Here is an 18461-nt window from a genome sequence, read left to right on the forward strand (position 1 = left end):
GATAAAACAGAATTAAGTCAGAAAGGTAGGAGGGTTCTAGACAACTAAGCCAGGAGGCACTTCAGTATTCTTCATGCAGATCCAAACTGCCACCCACCCACCCCATCACCACCATATTCACAAAGCCCTGGGGGCCCAGAGTATACTCAAGGTCACAAGCCTCAGGAATTAGTAGCACAGATGCTGCTGATTTTCCCAGTAGGAAGCAAGTTTCCTTTCTTGCTGCCCCAAATCAACATTCGGCATGCTTGCAGTAGCCATGAGAGCCCGTGCTGGCCATCCATAGGACTTGATTGTTGTCCAGTATGTATGTAACCCACCCTGGGTAAATATTGGTTGGTTAATGGAGAAAGAAAAAAATCGCCAAAGTTAAAGTTGCTGGAATTAAAGTTAAAGTGGTGAATGGTAACTAAAAATAAATTCAGGGTGCCTGTGTGACTCAGCTGGCTGAGCGTCTTCCTTTTGGTCAGGTTGTGATCCCAGGGTCGAGCCCCTCATTAGGCTCCCTGCTCCGCGATGAGTCTGCTTCTCTGTCTCCCTCTGCTCCTCCCTCTTGCTCGTTCACATTCTCTCTCTCAAATAAATAAATAAATAAATCCTTTTTAAAAAATAAAAATAAATTCAGGCAATTTATAGTTAAGATTTGTGTCAGGAATTAATGGAAGGTAAGGGGAAAGTGTCATGTAAGAAATACTCTGACTGGCCCACAATACCATTACCTTCAAAGAAACAAGGTTGGTAGCAGAGGGTGGTGCTGAAGGGGAAGCGATGATCAACTTCCCTGGGCAAGGCCAGCCCTGGTCACCATTGGGGCCATTTCTCTCCTGGATGAGAGAAATGACCTGCCTGGATGACCTGCCTCTAGGCCAGCAGCCACTCAGTCCTGCTTTGCTTCTTCCACCACTTCCTGGGCTCTCTGTGCTGGGCTAGTCCATGTATTTGCTTTTTCAGGGCAAAGGACCCTATCAGGATGCCCGTGTCTCCCCACAGTGGTGACATAGGTAGTGACCACCACTGAAGGCTCCACTCAAGGCATGGCTGGTCCAGATCAACCCACAAAAAACCCGCTCTTCCAAAGTTACAGGCACTGGAGTCGTTTTCGCTACCTAGTTCACTGAATCTTTTCACCTGCTCTGTGGAGTCAGTTCTATTATTTTCCCATTTTGCATTTGAGGAAACAAAATCAGACAGGTAAGTCATGTGTGTCAGACCGCAGTTCCTGAGTGGTAGCTGTGGGACGCACACCCAGGGAGTGTGACTGTGGCGCCCAACTATTTACTCACTGTTTTCTATGAAACATAGAAGAGGGAAAGGAAGAGAATGGAAATAATGGCCAATTCCACCAACAGAGATGACTACTGGTTTCATTTCCTTCCTGCTGTCCTTATTGCAAGCTCCATCTGACATCACCGTGGCAGTAATGGCAGCTTCCCAGGCACGTTCCTGTGGGAAATTGTCTCTCTTCTTCCCTATCAGTGGCATATCTCAAGACCACCCCTGAGAAAAGCTGCACCCCTGCCCCCTCCAGGTGACCCCTGTGGGGCCCACACCAAATGAGTCTCTTGACCAGACCCAAGGCCTGTTCTGTCCTCCCTTCCCACACCAGGGCCCGGTTCCTGAAGAGGCCTGCCCTCCTTTGCGTACAGCATGGCTAACCTAATCATATCAGGTCATAATGCTGAAGCGGTAAGTCAGTTACTCCTCTTACTCCTCACAGGTGACATGTTTCTAAAGAGACAGGAATGTTTGAGAGATACTGTGGTTTTTTGCTGCAAGCCCAATGTAGAGATAACACTGGGATCCACCAGGCTTTTGGCATTTTCTTGGAGCATGTCATCTCTATTTTGAGGCTTTACCAGTGGGAAAGAAGTGTTTTCACGGTAAAAGCACCAGATGTGGAGCTGTGATGAGGAGTGGTGGCAGGTGGGCAGTGGGGAAAGATGTTTCATCTTGTAACACAGGAAATCCCCGACCTGGGAGCCACTGAGGACTCTGGTGAGGGCAGCTCATCTTGGAGGTTGTTCTTGCCTCAAAGCCTAGGCTGACTACAAGGCTCCTTCTGCCCCCAGAGCACAATTAGAGAGAACGGAGGGCCCGGGCCCGAAAATAGAGCAGTGCAGGGAGAAGGAAAGTTGGGGACAGCCCTCTCGGACACGATGCTTCCCTTTTAGGAGAAATATTTCTTAATATCCCTTTTACTCTCTGCAAATAGAATTCTTAGATAATATAACCTACCTACACACATTTTTTTAAAAAAATCAATATGATCTCCTACCTATAATATAAAGTATAAATAAAAAGAAAGTAATCATAAATAAAATGTGTTTAAATATGTGATCCTAGGGGCATCTATCTGGGTGGCTCAGTGGTTGAGCATCTGCCTTTGGCTTAGGTAACAACCCTTGGTCCTGGGATCGAGTCCCACATTGGGCTACCTGCAAGGAGGCTGCATCTCCTTCTGCCTATGTCTCTGCCTCTCTCTGTGTGTCTCTCATGAATAAATAAATAAAATCTTTAAAAAAAATACGATCCTAGCACACGAATACACTGGAGGACATAGCAAAGAGCCAGATGCTTGCACCTTCACTTAAAATCATCATGAGCACAACAGCTACAAAGATTGATATAGGTGTGGTTAAAATTGGTGAGTTAATATCAGAATAAATATTGCTGTCAGAAACATCCATTTACAAAATTGTGAACTTTAGGTAAAGTGCTAAACAAAACATAATATCATCTTCCTTTGACTCACAGTTACATTCTAGGCTCAGAGAATTATCTGTAGGATTTTCAAACATCTAGGGCAATTTCCCAAAGTCATATAAGACCCAGAAGAGCTGCTGTAAGGGAGGATTACCTTGTGCATTTCAGGAAGCTCAGCATCCTTGGTCCCCTCCCTAAAATGTCAGTGGTACCCTCCAGTCTGTGACAAACAAAACTGCTTCCATTAATTCCCATAATTCTCCCAGTGGTGTGACCATCACTGAGAATTGATGTCTGGGGAGACCTCAGGAAACTATTTGCAATAAGATCCCATGCCCTAACTCCATGTATGGTATGAATAATTCAGTAGCATCCTGGAAACAGAGGCCCAAAACCTGATAAACAGTACAGGTACATGTTGGTGACATGTTTCCCAAGAAACTAAAACTATGCTTGCCCTTAGACCAAACTATAAAATCAACATAGTAGGATTCAATCAGGGATTTGCTAAGTCATCCTAAAGAGCTAGAAGTACCTAAGACTAGAAATTTAATGCTAACCTAAATAATGGTAGTAATAAATCCAAACAACTTTAGGTAAACTTGATGAAAATCAATTCATCAAACATCAATTCACCGAAAGATAAGTCACTCAGTGACCAATTCCTCAAAAGCCAACATGTTGAAAATTAATTTGCTGAATGATTAATTTACCCCAGACTGCCAAATCTGGTACCTGAAATCTTAGGCCTCTAGATGAGCTCATCAGAGTGATTTCAGTCCAAGCCAGTTTGCTACAGGTGTGTCACTGAGGCTGGCCAACTGCTAGTGAATTTGGCACTTTGGGTCTATGTCATTGTGTAACAAGACGATTTTGTACATTTGAGATCTCATGCAGTGGGCACATCTTCAATGTCAAGGATTTGATAAATAATAAGGTAGGTTTCTCTCTGCAACTATATTTAGCCCATTGTCTTTCCTATTATCCTTAATCATGGCCTTGTGAATAAGTTCAAACAAATATATTGTGCATGTTTCAGATTTCAGACTCCTTTCACTTTAATGTCGTATATGTGGAAGAATGGTTTGCCCTTTAAACACAGTTTTATGCCAGTTTTCCCTTCCCTATTTTTGCTGACTTTATCAGTCTTTTGAACAAAAATTTTTGTCTACTTGTTAATTTTGCGTATCTATAACAAATGCGGAAACTAGAATTTTCTTTTCATGAAATGAGTTCTATATATAACTTTAGGTGTGTGGCCTATAAAATCCAAGTTATGCTTGAAGCCTCAAAACAAGAGAAGGTACGAGGCTGTGCTGCAGAGTGAGCTCACCTGTTAACATATAAAATGCTGTGCAGTGGAGATCTAAAAGTAAAAAACATAAGGCCAACATTCAACCAGGTCAGGCTGACAAACTCTCAGTAAAATTGCCGGCTGAAGCAGCTCCCATGAGCCACACCAAACAGACACTGAGAGTGACGCCGCTTCAGAGACAACTGAAGCAACGTCATACAATCCATCTGCGACAAGCTCCATGAATAGGTAGCAGAAGCAAGGTTTTGGAGAATCAATACTTTGGTAAGTGGTTCACTCTGCAAATTGAGGATTCAGGACCTGACTTTCAGCAAACTGGTATATCGGCTTTTGGAAAGTTGGTTTGCTTCACTTAAGAAGTGATGTTGTGGCGCAGCGGTTTGGCGCCTACCTTTGGCCCACGGCGCGATCCTGGAGACCCGGGATCGAATCCCACATCGGGCTCCCGGTGCATGGAGCCTGCTTCTCCCTCTGCCTGTGTCTCTGCCTCTCTCTCTCTCTGTGACTATCATAAATAAATAAAAATTAAAAAAAAAAAAGTGATGTTATAGGCAGAAGAAAATAAGAGTGACAAAAGCGAGCATGGGGGGAAGCCCTCCCAGCACAGCACATTCACGAAGGTGTCCGTTCTCATTCTGACCTGCGCGTGGATGCTCCTTGGAGACAGCGGCCTCAGGCTAGCTCAGCCGCTGCCAAGAACAGGTGACTCTCCTTGCCAATCCCTCTCTGACTCTGCACTCACCTGGAATGCTTCATGATTATAAATGATCTTCCCCAGTAGATTTCCCCTAGAGAGAGAATTTATAGGTCAAGGGTCGGAGGTACCTAGTCACCTTGGTGGACATAAATCTAAATGTGCATTAATAAAAGGGCATCTCTGTTTTGCCATCTGTATTTTATGAGCTTTGTAAAGTGTGGGTCAAAGCCACTGAGTCTGATCACCCCCAGGACCTTGGTAAGATGAATTTTTCACAGTGTCTGTGAATAATGGCTGGACCCAGGTCTGTTCTCGATTCATCCAGGTAGTTCTGCAGCCTTATTGTAAAATAATTATATAGAAATAAATAATTTCTATATTCAGGGAAAACATGGCTGAGGAGGACTCTACATTTAAAAAGTGGACCTAAAGTAATTGCAGAGAGAATAAAATATTTTTATTATATATTTTACATAAAACCCTGATGTAATCATATGCATCCAAAGCCACATTGGCCAGGAGGCTAAGATAGGGTCACATTAGCAGAAATAAACAGTATTTCTCTTCAGTGTGCTACTGTGGGCCTTGCACACACGTTATTTAGGGGGTTCCCATAGAGCTCTTGTGTGCCAGGGAAGAGACCCCTCAGCTCCCCCTGCCACTGCCCTGCCCTGCTTGGCTCCTGTCATCTGGGCCCACTGCCTAGAGAGCTCCTCACGACGTTCACAGCCAGGTGGGCACCAAAGGGCAGCCATCTGCTCTGGGGCCTTGTCCCCCTGTTTCTCCAGCTGGATCTGGATTTGCAGAAGCTCCTCCAGGTCTTCCAGGTGCCAAGACTGGGCTTTCCTTGCTGCTGTCCTCCTCCTGACACTTGTCCTCCTCCTGGCACTACAGGGAGAGTGAGGAGTAGCTCCCTCTTCTCCTTTTCATCGCAGTGGGCTCAGGACCTTGCAGCACTGCCACATGTCTCCAAAGAGTTGCCACAAACATCCGTAGGACTCAACTAAGGCTCATCCTAGGCCCAGCTAGAGGAGCGGTTGACCATCGCTATGCAGAACTGGAAGGTAAACAGGCTCCGTGCATCAGAGAATCAGGAAGTGATGCAGAATCGCCCAAAGAAGACACGTTCCATCAGCATCAGGGTAAAAGGTTGGCTTTACCCCTTGGCTGCCTCTGATCTGTCCTAGCAATCTGGAGAGAGATGGGAGCATTACCATCAAAACCACACTGAAGAACATAGGTCACTTTTATAACCATAAAAAAAAAAAAGGTAGCGTTTTAAACCATCATTGTAATAACAGCATACACTCATTTGTTTAGTTTAATGCTTTAGTTTAATGCTTAGTGAGGTGTGTGCACTGCCACCGGAAGTCCCAAGAACGTGGGTACGGCCACTCTCGATGAATCATTTTGCTGTCTCCATAAAGTCACAAGCGGACAAAACCCTTTAGGTGGTGTTGAGAGATACCCGGTCTAACTGGATCCCACTAAGAGCTGCATCCGATATTCCATCACCCTGAGTGGGCAGGCCAGGTAACGATTTTCCCATCCACCTTCTTTTCCCTGCACCTTTGGAATGGGACCTCAGTGGGGTTTGGGCCTGCCTGGCCCTGCCCAGGTTCCCTTTCCAACCCCTCCCCTCCCTCGTCATGTATCTGAACGATCATGTGCACACACACATGCACACACATGTACACACATTTTGCTCTTGGTCTGGGTGATTTCCAAGACTGCTGATCAACCCTAGTACTGCTTTCTTGATTAATAGTCACTCTATCCAGGCTTCACCTCCATAAACTTGAAGAATTTTCCCTGGTTCTGCTCTGCTGCTCCAAGAAAGCGGAGAACCTCCGAGCAGCCTGGAATCCCACCTTTCCCATGTCATTTCCAGACGGGATTCATGGAGGACATCTGTGTCCTCCGGGAGGCCTACATTCTTGTTCCACAGGTACCTCTAATTGACTTCAGCATTCCCTTTCTTGTGAAATCTTTTATTCCATGTGTCTTTCTCTCAGTCTCGCTCTTCTTTCAAACCAAGTGAGAAGAGGGACTCTGCTATTTATGGTTGACCTTATCCTGTGTTTTATAAGGTATGCTAAAGGATTTTCTCCCCACCTCTGCCACGGGGTTTTAAAATTAATTTTGAAAGAGAATGCAATTTCTGAGGCTGTCCTTCCTTGAAGGACATTTTTTATTCTCTCTGCAGAATGCGTACTGAGGATTATTCTATAGAAGAAATTGTTCCTGGACCTCTGTTTTATTTTATTCTTGGTGTTGTTTCAGAGGGGGGGGGGATAGGTGACCTGGTGACCCAACTAACAGGAAGGCAGTGTCCCCCCTCTCAGGCTGAGGTTACTTTACAACATAATCAGGGTGAGCGGTGGATATCCTGAAATACTGGCGACGCTCTCTACAAAAAACATCCTTCTGCCTCAGGCCAAACCTATTCACCTTTGCGGTTATTCTTGCTCAGTGTCTAGCATTTTGCTTTCAGCTATCATACTTGGTTCCTCAGTGATTAAAAAGAAGACACAGGGCTTGTTTTACACACACACATATACACACAGACTCTGGGAGAAATGTGCCTTCCAGAAGAGTTCCTTTTATTGCTACTCAAGCCTGAACCTCTTCCTTGAGAAGAGAAGGGCAAAAGGAGGGAGGGTGTATGTGCTGTGTGAGTTTGGGCCTGTGTTTCCTCCACCTCAGTGGTGGTCTGCAGTTGGAGTTGGAGAGGGAAGCAGTCAGAGAAGCTGAAAGCCAGCCGCCACAGGATGAGCACTTCCTTTCTCCCAGTTCCATAGCCTGGCTAACACTCCAGCACACATAGGTAGGAAGCAGAGATGGACAGCACTGCTATGTCCATATTCCTGTTGGGGACCTTTTCATACTCAAAACCAAAATATGTCATGCAGGGGACACCTGGATGACTCAGTGGTTAGACATCTGCCTTTGGCTTAGGTCATGACCCCAGGGTCCTGGGATCAAGCCCCGCATCAGACTCCCCGCAGGAAGCCTGCTTCTCCCTCTGCCTGTGTCTCTGCCTCTCTGTCTGTGTCTCTCATGAATAAATAAATAAAATCTTAAAAAATATATATGGCATGCATATATATTTCTGAGTTCCTTCTAAAGAAGTGGCAAGACCATTTGTTCATGGAAATCCTCCCAGGGTTAACTGTGAATATTGTCATTATCGGTTTGAGGTGAGCATAGTGGTGATGGGTGTGTGCCAGCATGTGGCTCTGTTTCCCCTGCTTCTCTCTCCTGGTTTCTACTTACTCTCACATTTGTCAGCACTGGCAAGGGCAGGCAATCATTCCCTATTATTACCAACCATAAAGCACACAAAACTGAAGGCAGACCACTCCTGAGTCCCTGACCACTGGTTCTACCCAACAGCATACAGCCGTTCCAGGGTGGGGATTTATCATTTACCATTCAGAGTGACCCCAAAGGCTACCACTGTAAATATACGTATCTGACTATATTTTTAAAAGAAAGTGAACCTAAACACAAACAAAACAAACAATTTGCTGAAATCCAACTAACTAGAACTCTTACTTAATTAGGATTATAAACTACAAAGAAAAGAAAGAAGCAAAATAACAAAAAAGATAAAAATTATAGCTATTTATTGTGTCACTTCTGTGCACCAGGAAGTTATTTTATAACCTATTTGTACCCACCTGTGGGAAACCCTAAGGGTCATAGAGGTTTAAGTAACCTAGACAAGATGCTACTACTACTTGCAAGTGACAGAGTCAAAATTCAAACCCAGGTTCCATTTTCTAAAGAGCTATGCTGTGTTTATCTTGTTTTTGTTGCGGTGTTTTGTTTTGTTTTGGTTTGGTTTAGTTTTTGTATTTGAACCCTCAGTCATGTAGTGGGTAAGAATTTTACATCTATAGGGATAGTTATTAGTTGTTCACCAAATATTTTCAGATCTCCACCTTTTTGGGCACAGACTTCCTGACGTCAGCTGGTTGCACAAGGCCCTGTGACCCATTCCGGCCAATGAGTTGTGAGTGGAAGTACTAATTGTGGTGTGTGTCAACACCAGACCGGGACCTCTCAGAGCTCCCTTCCCTCTGTGAATGGCCCAGTTCCAGCTCCATCAGTATAGGTCCTAAAGCGAGAACAACATTGAGCCAACCCCCAGCAGGTAGATATGCTGTGTGCTGAAATTTGGGGATTGATATTGCAGCATAGTCTAGCCTACCCTAACTGAAACAACCTAGAAAGTACAAAATGTACCTTTATTTTCTCTTAACTGAACTCTATGAGCAAGCCCTCACTTTTACCAACGTAGAAAATCTAGTCTTACTCACTCTACTCACTTTCTTTTTTTTTTTTTAAGATTTTATTTATTTATTCATGAGAGACACACAGAGAGAGAGGCAGAGACACAGGCAGAGGGAGATCTACTCACTTTCAATGTAATGGTCAGCCATTTTTTGAGGGAGGAATACTTGGTAAACTCAAGGTTCTGCTCCCTGCCTTGTCCAGTGGGGAACAGGATAGTACATCTAAGTTCTAGGCAATGGAGGAAGTGAGAAGAGAGGCACAGGGGGACCCCTTTGCTCCACAGCTTCCATTCTGCAGGCCATCATGGCCGTGTGCCTTCCCTCTCAAGCTCTGTAGTGGATGGCCAGCACTGCCAAGGCCTGCGAACACCAGATGCACCACTCTGGCACCTCCTCATCCCAATCCAAGGCCTCTGGTATCTGTTAGCCTACTCACAGCATTTCTCCTTCCCCTATGGACCGCAAGGTCTTTAAGATGCTATGAATTAGTCCTCAGGTACTTCATTCAGCCCCAGGGACCACCGTTCCGGCACCAGGCCACATCGCAGGTGATGGCAGGAGATGTCTTTCCCTAAGAACCTCACCGCCTCCCGAGGCTAGTCCTTGGGTAGCAAGGCACAAGTGTCTGCTCATCTTGGGCCCCACCTCCCTGAATCTATCAGAGGTGTCTGTCCATTTGGTCCTACCCAGTTGCTGGGATTAAGCCCAAGGAGAGGGGTCCAGGGTGGTGGTCAGGATTCCAAACATTCTCACAGGGAAGTACCACAGTGACATCTCTGTCTCTCGCCTCCTGTTCTGGGACTGAAAGTTGTCTCTTCCATCCTGCTACTCACGGTGCTGGTTTGCAACACAAGAGGGACGCTATGCTGGCATGTGAATCAACACACTGTTCCCTTCATCGAGGAAGTCTGGCTACTAAAAAAAAAAAATAATAGTGCCAACTGAACTAAGTAGTGTTCACAGTGATAAAGTTGATTTACATTCTGTTATGAGCTCTTTATCTCAGTAATAAACAGTTCTCAGGAGGCAGCCGACTCTGTCGTACATTCCTACCTATTCTGTTTTGTGGATAAATGTTATGCCCAGCTTCCTTCCAGTTTGGCTTTTGATGTTCAAAGCCAGCCTCTGAAATTTAAAAAACCTTTCTACTCTCTGGTACCTTGCCTTTCAAGACTATTGTTTCAGCTGTGACTTTGAAACAACCTCATTCAACAATCCAACCGACTTCTTCGTTCCATTTTGTATCTGCCCTCATCCTGAGAATAGTTTTTAAAAAAATCATTGCCGGGAGACTGCTGAGGAAAAGCTAACATTGATACCTTTGTGCTATTTAGCTTTTTAATTGTATTTCCTGTTTCCCTGGTTAGAACACTGCATAATTCTTAAGGTAGAGACCTTAAATGGGAATTAATTCTCTAAGTATTCAGATTAATCAAAGTTTGCCTAGCTCTTGGTATAGATGATATTTTCTTTTACCAGTCATGTTGAATCTGTTCCCTTCTAACAATACACATAATCAAAAAGTTGTCTGATTAATGTGATGTTTAGCAAGAACCTGTAATAACATGAATAAATCCTTCTTATAACTTGAACTGAAAAATGTGTGTTATAATACGGGGTACACTGTGAGAATAACTTTAAAATCGACCCAAAAAAGACTAAGAAAAAACAATAGAAAAGTATTCATATGTATTCATACTTTTAACTTATATAATGCTCTTTAATAGAAAGAATAATTTTAATTTTTTTTTTAAAAAGTGACCGAATTTCCCAATTGACTTATAACTTGAGCAACACATTATTTTTGGTTACATTTTGTCTTCTATTGTTCCTTAGTTTATCTCCTCAGCTTCTTTTCCAAGAATCTTTTCTGCCAAATTTTAACAATCTTAGAAGGTAATGAAACCCTTCAGTTATGGTACATTATTACCATCATCAACCCATTTAAGACCCTTCCCCTCATCCCTGACCATCATTCCAGCCCAATCCCAAGGACCTGTTTTTGCCGCAGGCCTAGGAAGACACACCATGCACTTTGCTCACCCAGCACCGTGTTTCGAAGATTTGTCCCATCACCAAACACTTTCCATGTCCTATCTTGGACAGTTAATATGTTATCATTTGTGACTGGCTTCTTTCACTTAGCATAGTGTTTTCAAGGGTCATGCACAATGGGACATGTATTTTATTTCTTTTACCAGTCAAGCGATGCTCCACTGCATTGATATCTAGTATCTTGTGTATCCCATTGGCCTCTACAAGGAAAAGCGTATCACTTCCAGAGCCTACACTATGGTCAGTTTGGAGATTGTTGTGATGTTTACTTTCTATCAAGTAATTCGAATAAATGATGTCTAATTTTTAGACAATTTAGGAATTTCAACAAGATGAAGGGGGAGAAAGAGACAAAAGGCTGGGGGGGGGGAGAGAAAATTTCTGTATTTTTCTATTCTTTGAGAAAAATGGAATTTTTTTCAAACCAGAAATGCTTTCCCACTTTCCCTCTGTGACCGCACGTCACGTGATGCTTTCCCCAGCCCTGAAAACAACACGCGGTGCTGTGGCAGCTGGGTGCTGAGATCCCAGCAAGTGCTGAATGAGGGATGGTGAAGAGATGAAGGCTGGCACCTGGTGCCCTCACTCCCTGCTCCCCGCCCCCCCCATACGGGTCTTTTCCTGGTGCCAGGGCTTGAGGAGGCAGCAGTGGGGAGGGTTGCAGGAGAGCTCTGGAGTTAAGCTTAATTACAAGTAAATACAATTTCTCTGGGACCGCTGGGAAAAGGCAGCAGATAAGATCAGTGAAAGTGCTCAGAGGGCCTTGGGAGGCAGCTCCTCTACAAATATGGGATTGGCTTTTATTGTTGCTGCTGTTAATAAAACAGATGTTCTCAAAACATTCCTCCAACCGCTGACAGGACTTGGAAATGGCTGTCCCTTTATTGGTTGCTGAAACCAAATAAAAATCAAATTAAAGTTTAATTTACCTCATAATTTTCTTCGTGGCAGTTCTGCTGGGCCAGCCGTGAGGCAGAGCCAACGTCCCCTCCTCCGTGGCATACATCACCTTCAGCCTGAAGCCCCCAGGGGTCACCTGCTCCTTCCCCCTCTGCCAGAGGCCCAGCGTGGGTGGTATGAGCAGCTGGCAGAAGGGCCACTGCTTAGGCCAAGATGAGAGAAGGCTGGAAGCTGCTGGATGATACCAGAGAGGACCTCCCTCCTCTTCTCCTCTTTTCCGTGGGGTCTCCATGGTAACGGGGGGAAGCTGCTAGGTATTCCAGCTATGTGACCTGGGCCGGGCATATTCCCCAGGCTCCCGAGGGGTGCTGGGCGCAGAATCTGAGGCCCATGACCTCGTCCGCCATGTTCACTCCTACATTCCTTACACCCAGGACGGCGCCTGGGATAACCGGGGCTCCATGAACACTTCACGTATCTGTTCAGTGTTCTGTTCAACTACTCCACGAATGCATGAAAGAAGAAATGAAGTCATTCTCCAGCTCTTTCCTTTTTAAATTGTCTCCATTCTTTCCTCTTCTTCCTACGTTCCTTATGTTTTTTTCCCTACAACATATGAATAGTCTAGGACTTCCAGGGCACCATTCCAACTCTGGCCGATGATTCCACACATCCTGGGAGTTAACCCCTTGCCACCAGCCGTAAACTCCGAGCTGGGCTCTGCATCAAGTGCTCTACAAATGCAAGCCAGTGATGTCTTCGTGTAAATCAGACAAGACACAAAGCCGAGGAGGTGATATCGATGGAAGCAGGTGCTGACACAGTCTTCAAGGTCAAGTGCCCCAAGGAAAACCATGGCAGTGATGCAAGAACCTCAGCGGTAAAACCCAGGCAGGGCTTCAAATCCCCCTCAGAGGTAAGGCCTGTCAGCCCCTCAGCTGGTCAGGTACCATTTCTGGGCCTGCGTGGGGACTGGACCCCCCAGGGATGAGAGTGACCAGAAGACTGATGCACGGGGGCCTGCAGGCTAGCAGGGAGGACACGGGGAAAGATGTTGTCACCCTAAAATATGAAGAGGGCTTCAGCAGAGACACAGTGTAGACAGGGTGCTGGCGGGATTCTCGGTGGGAGTAACACAGGATGGAGTAGGTTTGGTGGAGTGAAGATGAGATCAGGAGGGGCCAGAATAGGATGGAGAGAGGGTGTTTCTTGGTCATCCTTCATCTCAGTACCGTCTGAGGTGGGGACCGCCTCCACCAGGCATTTCCCTCCTGTCTTGGAGACACTCCAATGGATGAATTCAAGCAACATTGATCTTTGCACATACGACTGGAAGTTTCTCTTAAAGAGAACTAATCATGGCATATCTTCTGGCACAAGTTTAAAGAGAAGAGGATGTGGAAATGACGCCGTTGTTAAGAGAGATACTTTTCTTTCTTTTAGAGAATGTAATGCATTTTCTGAAACCGTACGCCAGCTAGACAACTTACGTTTCCTCTATCACAGAAGTAGCTGAGCAGTTAAGCATTCTGATTTCAGTTCATGAACCAGGAAATCTGTCACGGCAGATCCTGGTGAGTCTTCAGTTTGGCTGCTGACGGATACAGAAATGTGCTCTCTGCAGTCCTTTCCTCTCATCCCCTGTTCTGCTTCCCATACTCCTCAGAGCTGGCAATAGATGCTGTTGACAGTTGGCAGAAGGTAGCCGCATGCTTGGAGAGCTGAAGTTTGCTCCACAGGCAGCCCCAGAGACAGGGAAGGGCTTTTTCAGCACCATGTTGGGGTCACATGGTGGCTACATGTGCTCTGAGTGTCACTCAATGAGGCATATTTTCTTTCTATTCTTCTCCCCCACCTTTTAAAAATTTTAGCATTTCCTGGACAAGATCAGGCTAGTGCTAAAAAAAAAAAAAAAAAAAATTCAGGCTAGTGCTAGGTAAGGCTGATGTTAAGTGAAGGAGAAAATCAGGGAAGGAAATGGAAGAGGAAACGTGGGAGGGAGAGGTTGGGGAAAGGGGAGGAGGTAGAGGGTGAGGAAACTGGAGAAGCAGAGTTAAAAGAAAGGGTAGACAACAATAGTACTGACTTTCTAGCATTGTCGTGAGGGCTTACCTCAGGGCCTTTGCAATTGTTGCCTCCACCAGGAGCTCCCTCTCCTCAATGTTGTCACTTTCTCAACTCACTTCAAATGAAGTGAGGGGCACCTAGGTGGCTCAGTCGGTTAAGTGTCTGCCTTCAGCTCAGGTCATGATCTGGGGGTCCTGGGATCCAGCCCTGCGTCGGGCTCCCAACTTAGCAGGGAGTCTACTTCTCCCTTTCCCCACTGCTCCTGCTGTCTCTCTCTCTTGCTATTTCTGTCTCTCTCTTTCTCTCAAATAAATAAATAAAGATCTTAAAAAAAAAAAGTCATCTCATGATGAGGCTGTCTTGATCTCCCTATAGTCCCCTCCCTGTTATCACTCTAATTGCTTAACTGGTTCTTTTTTCTTCAAAGCAATTATCATCACCTGCCTTATGATGTTTTTTGGTTTGTTTTTCTTCCTTCAAAGAAATGTAAACTTCATCAACACGGAATTTCTCCCTCTTTTTTTGAATTACTATAAATTTTTTATCTAACTTTAAGAAAACAAGGAGTCCTAAGCGTTCCAAAACTACTCTGCAGAAATAAGAGCAATATCCTATAGCAACATTTTAATAGGAATATTTCACATAACTAATATAAACATCTGAAACACTTTGTGCTATTTTTTTTTTATTTGTCAGTGATTAACTCAGCACTGTCTAGGACATTTGTATGTCTTGGGAATTATTGAAGTATACGGTCTACCATTTTCTTTCTTTTTTTCTCTCTTTTTTTTAAACTAAGGTATATTGGCATATAACATTGTACATTCAGGTGTACAACATAATGATTTATTTGTATACATTGCAAAATGATCCCCACAATTACTGTAGTTAATCTATCACCATATATAGTCACAAACATTTTTTTTCCTGTGATGAAAATTTTAAGATCTACTGTATTGGCAACTTTTTTTAAAAAAAAGATTCTATTTATTTATCTGAAGGAGAAAGAGCATGTATGAGAGAAAGAGCATGAGTAGGGGGAGGAACAGAGGAAGAAGGAGAAGCAGACTCCCCACTGAGCCCAACTCAGGGCTCAATCCCAGGACCCTGAGATCATGACCTGAGCTGAAGGCCAACGCTTAATGGACTGAGCCACCCAGTGCCCCATTAGTAACTTTCAAATATGCAATATAATATTATTAACTATAGTCACCACATACATTACATTCCTATAACTTATTTATTTTATAACTGGAAATTTGTACCTTTTGACTCTTTCATCCATTTCTTTTTTTTTTTTTTAAGATTTTATTTATTTATTCATGAAGGACACAGAGAGGCAGAGACAGAGGCAGAGGGAGAAGCAGGCTCCATGCAGGGAGCCTGACGTGGGACTCGATCCCAGGTCTCCAGGATCATGCCCTGGGCCGAAGGCAACGCTAAACCGCTGAGCCACCCAGAGATTCCCCCTTTCATCCATTTCACTCCCCTATCCCCACCCCATTCTCTGGCAACCATCAATCTGTTCTCTGTATCTGAGGTTTTTTGTTTGTTTTTAGATTCCACATATAAGTGAGATCATAGGTATTTGTCTTTTTTTGTTTGACTTATTTCACTTAGTGTAGTACTCTCAAGGTTGAGCCATGTTGTCACATAGAGCAGGATTTCATTCTTTCTATAGCTGAATAATATTCCATTATAGATAAAATAATATATAATACACACAAAATATTTATGTTATATATATATTTATCACAATTTCTTTATCTATTCATCCATCAATTGATACTTTGTTTCCACATCTTGGCTATTGTAAATAATGCTGCAATAAACATGGGGGTGCAGATCATCTTCTCAAGCTAGTGTTCTTTTCTTCAGATAAATACTCAAGGTTTTGGCACCAAAAAAAAAAAAAGATAAATACCCAAAAGGGGAAATGCTTTATATGGTAGCATATGGTAATTCTATTTTTAACTTTCTTTTTAAGACTTCATTTATTTATTTGAGAGAGAGAGAGAGCATAAGCAGGGGGAGGGGCAGAGGCAGAGGGAAAAGCAGGCTCCTCACTGAGCGGGGAACCCAACTAGGGGTTCAACCCCAGGACCCTGAGATTACTCCCTGAGCCAAAGGCAGACACTCAACCATTAAGCCACCAAGGTGCCCCTATTTTTAACTTTTTGAGGAAGCTCTGTACTGTCTTCCACAATGCACCAGTTTGCATTTCCACCAATAGTGCACAAGGGTTCCCTTTTCTGCACATCTTTGCTAACACTTGCTATTTCTTCTTTTCTATACTAGCCTTTCTAATAGATGTGAAGTGATAACTCACTGTGGTTTTGATTTGCCTTTCTCTGATGATGAGTGGTGTTGAGCACCTTTTCATGTACTCATTGTGCTATCTGTAGGTCTTCTTTGGAAAAATGCCAATTCAGATCTTCTGCCCAATTTTAAATCAGATTGTTTGTTTTTTTTGCTATTGAATTGTATGTTTTTTTATATTTTGGGGGATATCTGATTTGTAAATATCTTCTCAGTATTTTGCCTTATAGTTTTGTTGATGGTCTTCTTTACTGTGCAGAAGCTTTTTAGTTTGATGTAGTCCCACTTGTTTATTTTTGCTTTTATTGCCTTTACTTTTGGTGCCTTTATTTTATTGCCTTTTATTTTATTTGCCTTTATTCAAAAATTGAAAATTGATGTTAAGGAGCTTACTGCCTGTTTTCATCTAGGAGTTTTATGGTTTTGGGTGCTGCATTCAAGTCTTTAATCCATTTTGAGTTAATTTTTGTGTACAGTGTAAGAAAGTGGTCCAGTTTCATTCTTTTGCATGTGGCTGTCAACTTTCCCCAGCATCATTTATTGAAGAGACTGTCTACACTGGGAAGTTTTCAATTTCATTTCTTGCTTTATCCCAAGCATCTAGAATAGTGTCTTGTACATAGTTGATGTTCAATAAGTATTTGTTGAATGAATCAATAAGTCTAGGGACTCCTTAAGAAAATAAAATAAAGCCGTCCTCCTTCCCCATCCAATCTCACAATGTCTCTAAGGAGAAAGGGAATTTTGATGTAAAATCTTTATCTCCTGGAGAGAAATTGTTTTATTTGCTTATAGTTTGAAACTTACCCTCCTTTTCATAATTTTTTCCTAACAGCACCCCAACCCCCAACAGAGAGAGTCGAAGATAGAGAAAATTTATGGATGAGGTGCATGCGCCATTAAAGGAGTCCTGTCTTTCATGGCCATCCTTTGGGACAAACGTTGTGTCTACAAGGCAAGGACACTGATGATTCCTTACCACCTCCCGGAAGAGGATGGGGAAAACCCAGTCACAAAGGGAAGAGCATGATGAGAGACAGAGCTCACATCACAGAGATCCTAGGGGATGCTATTTTTTCTCTTCTTTCTAAAGTCTCTGTAAAAAAGCTCCAGACTTTTGTTTCTGAGTTGTGACCACTTTAAAGAATGTAAAATCCGAGCTAAAGTGGCTGCCACATGATTTCACCTCTGGCTGCTGGTGTGAGACACAGGGGTGGGGCTCTGGGGGTTGACATCTGACTCTCAGCCTTGGGGAAGAATGTGGTTAGAAAGAAGGGGTCTCTGATGTGATGCTGCTGCCAGTGGAGTTTGGGGCTTTGTGCCGTAACTAGAAGCAATTCAGGCAGGAAAGGCTGGAGGAACTGATGAAAAGGAACAGCAGGCAGAAGTGGAGGGAGATGCAAGGCTGTGGAAAAAGGAGAAAATAAACAGAGGTGACTCACGCTATCTCTAATCCATGCCAAGCTCCCCTGCTCCCCTGTGTACAGGGACCAGGGGAAATCTTCAACTTAGTTTCTGGTCAGTGTAGGCCAAAAATCTACACTTGCAGTAACTCTTCATCATTTCATAAAGCTTTCTGCTCAGAGCATCTTAGTTGGTCTAATGAATTTGTAAAGGTATAAAGAATTCGTGTGATTTTTTCCCCCAGGCTCCTAGCATGGAGCTTCTAACATCCTCGGGATTTCCTGAATGATAGAAGTACCTCTGTTATTCGTGAGTCCTGTCTATCACTATGCTATCATGAAGTTAACGAGGTGACTCATTTGTGGGACCCTAAATAGCTTCAGAATGGGAGCTGGTCACCAGGAAGACTGACCGTATGATTAGAGGGTCTTTAGTTGGCTCTTTGAGCTAGCTCTGGCTCCAGGGAAAGAAGGAAGACTGGTGATTGAGTTTAACTATGGGGCCAATGATTTAATCAATTATGCCTATGTAATAAAACTCTGGATGCCAAAGCTCAGTGGAACTTTCTGACTGGTGAACACTTTGATGTGCTGGACATGATGCACCCTCACTCCATGAGAAGACTGCCCAGGACCCTCCCAGACCTCATATGTGTCTCTTCATTTGGCTGTTCCTGATCTGTATGTATTTTTTTAATAAT

At 43.8% G+C, this 18461-nt stretch overlaps 2 long non-coding RNA genes across 2 annotated transcripts in view; one reads left to right on the forward strand and one right to left on the reverse strand.

Moving 5' to 3' along the window:
• Positions 1-5147: 5147 nt before the first annotated feature.
• Positions 5148-18461, reverse strand: part of LOC140635592 (uncharacterized) — a 71896-nt gene continuing 58582 nt past the window's right edge. The window contains exons 3-4 of the long non-coding RNA XR_012032939.1: positions 12001-13869; positions 5148-5906 (exon numbers count right to left, since the gene is read on the reverse strand). This is a non-coding gene — a long non-coding RNA (uncharacterized lncRNA). The remainder of the gene's footprint in view (positions 5907-12000; positions 13870-18461) is intronic.
• LOC140635593 (uncharacterized) lies at positions 12026-18312 on the forward strand. The gene is made up of 2 exons (XR_012032940.1): positions 12026-12887; positions 17193-18312. It is a non-coding gene; the product is annotated as an uncharacterized lncRNA (long non-coding RNA).

Source organism: Canis lupus, chromosome 6 (genome assembly GCF_048164855.1).
Source record: "Canis lupus baileyi chromosome 6, mCanLup2.hap1, whole genome shotgun sequence".
NCBI classification, from domain to species: Eukaryota; Metazoa; Chordata; class Mammalia; order Carnivora; family Canidae; genus Canis; species Canis lupus.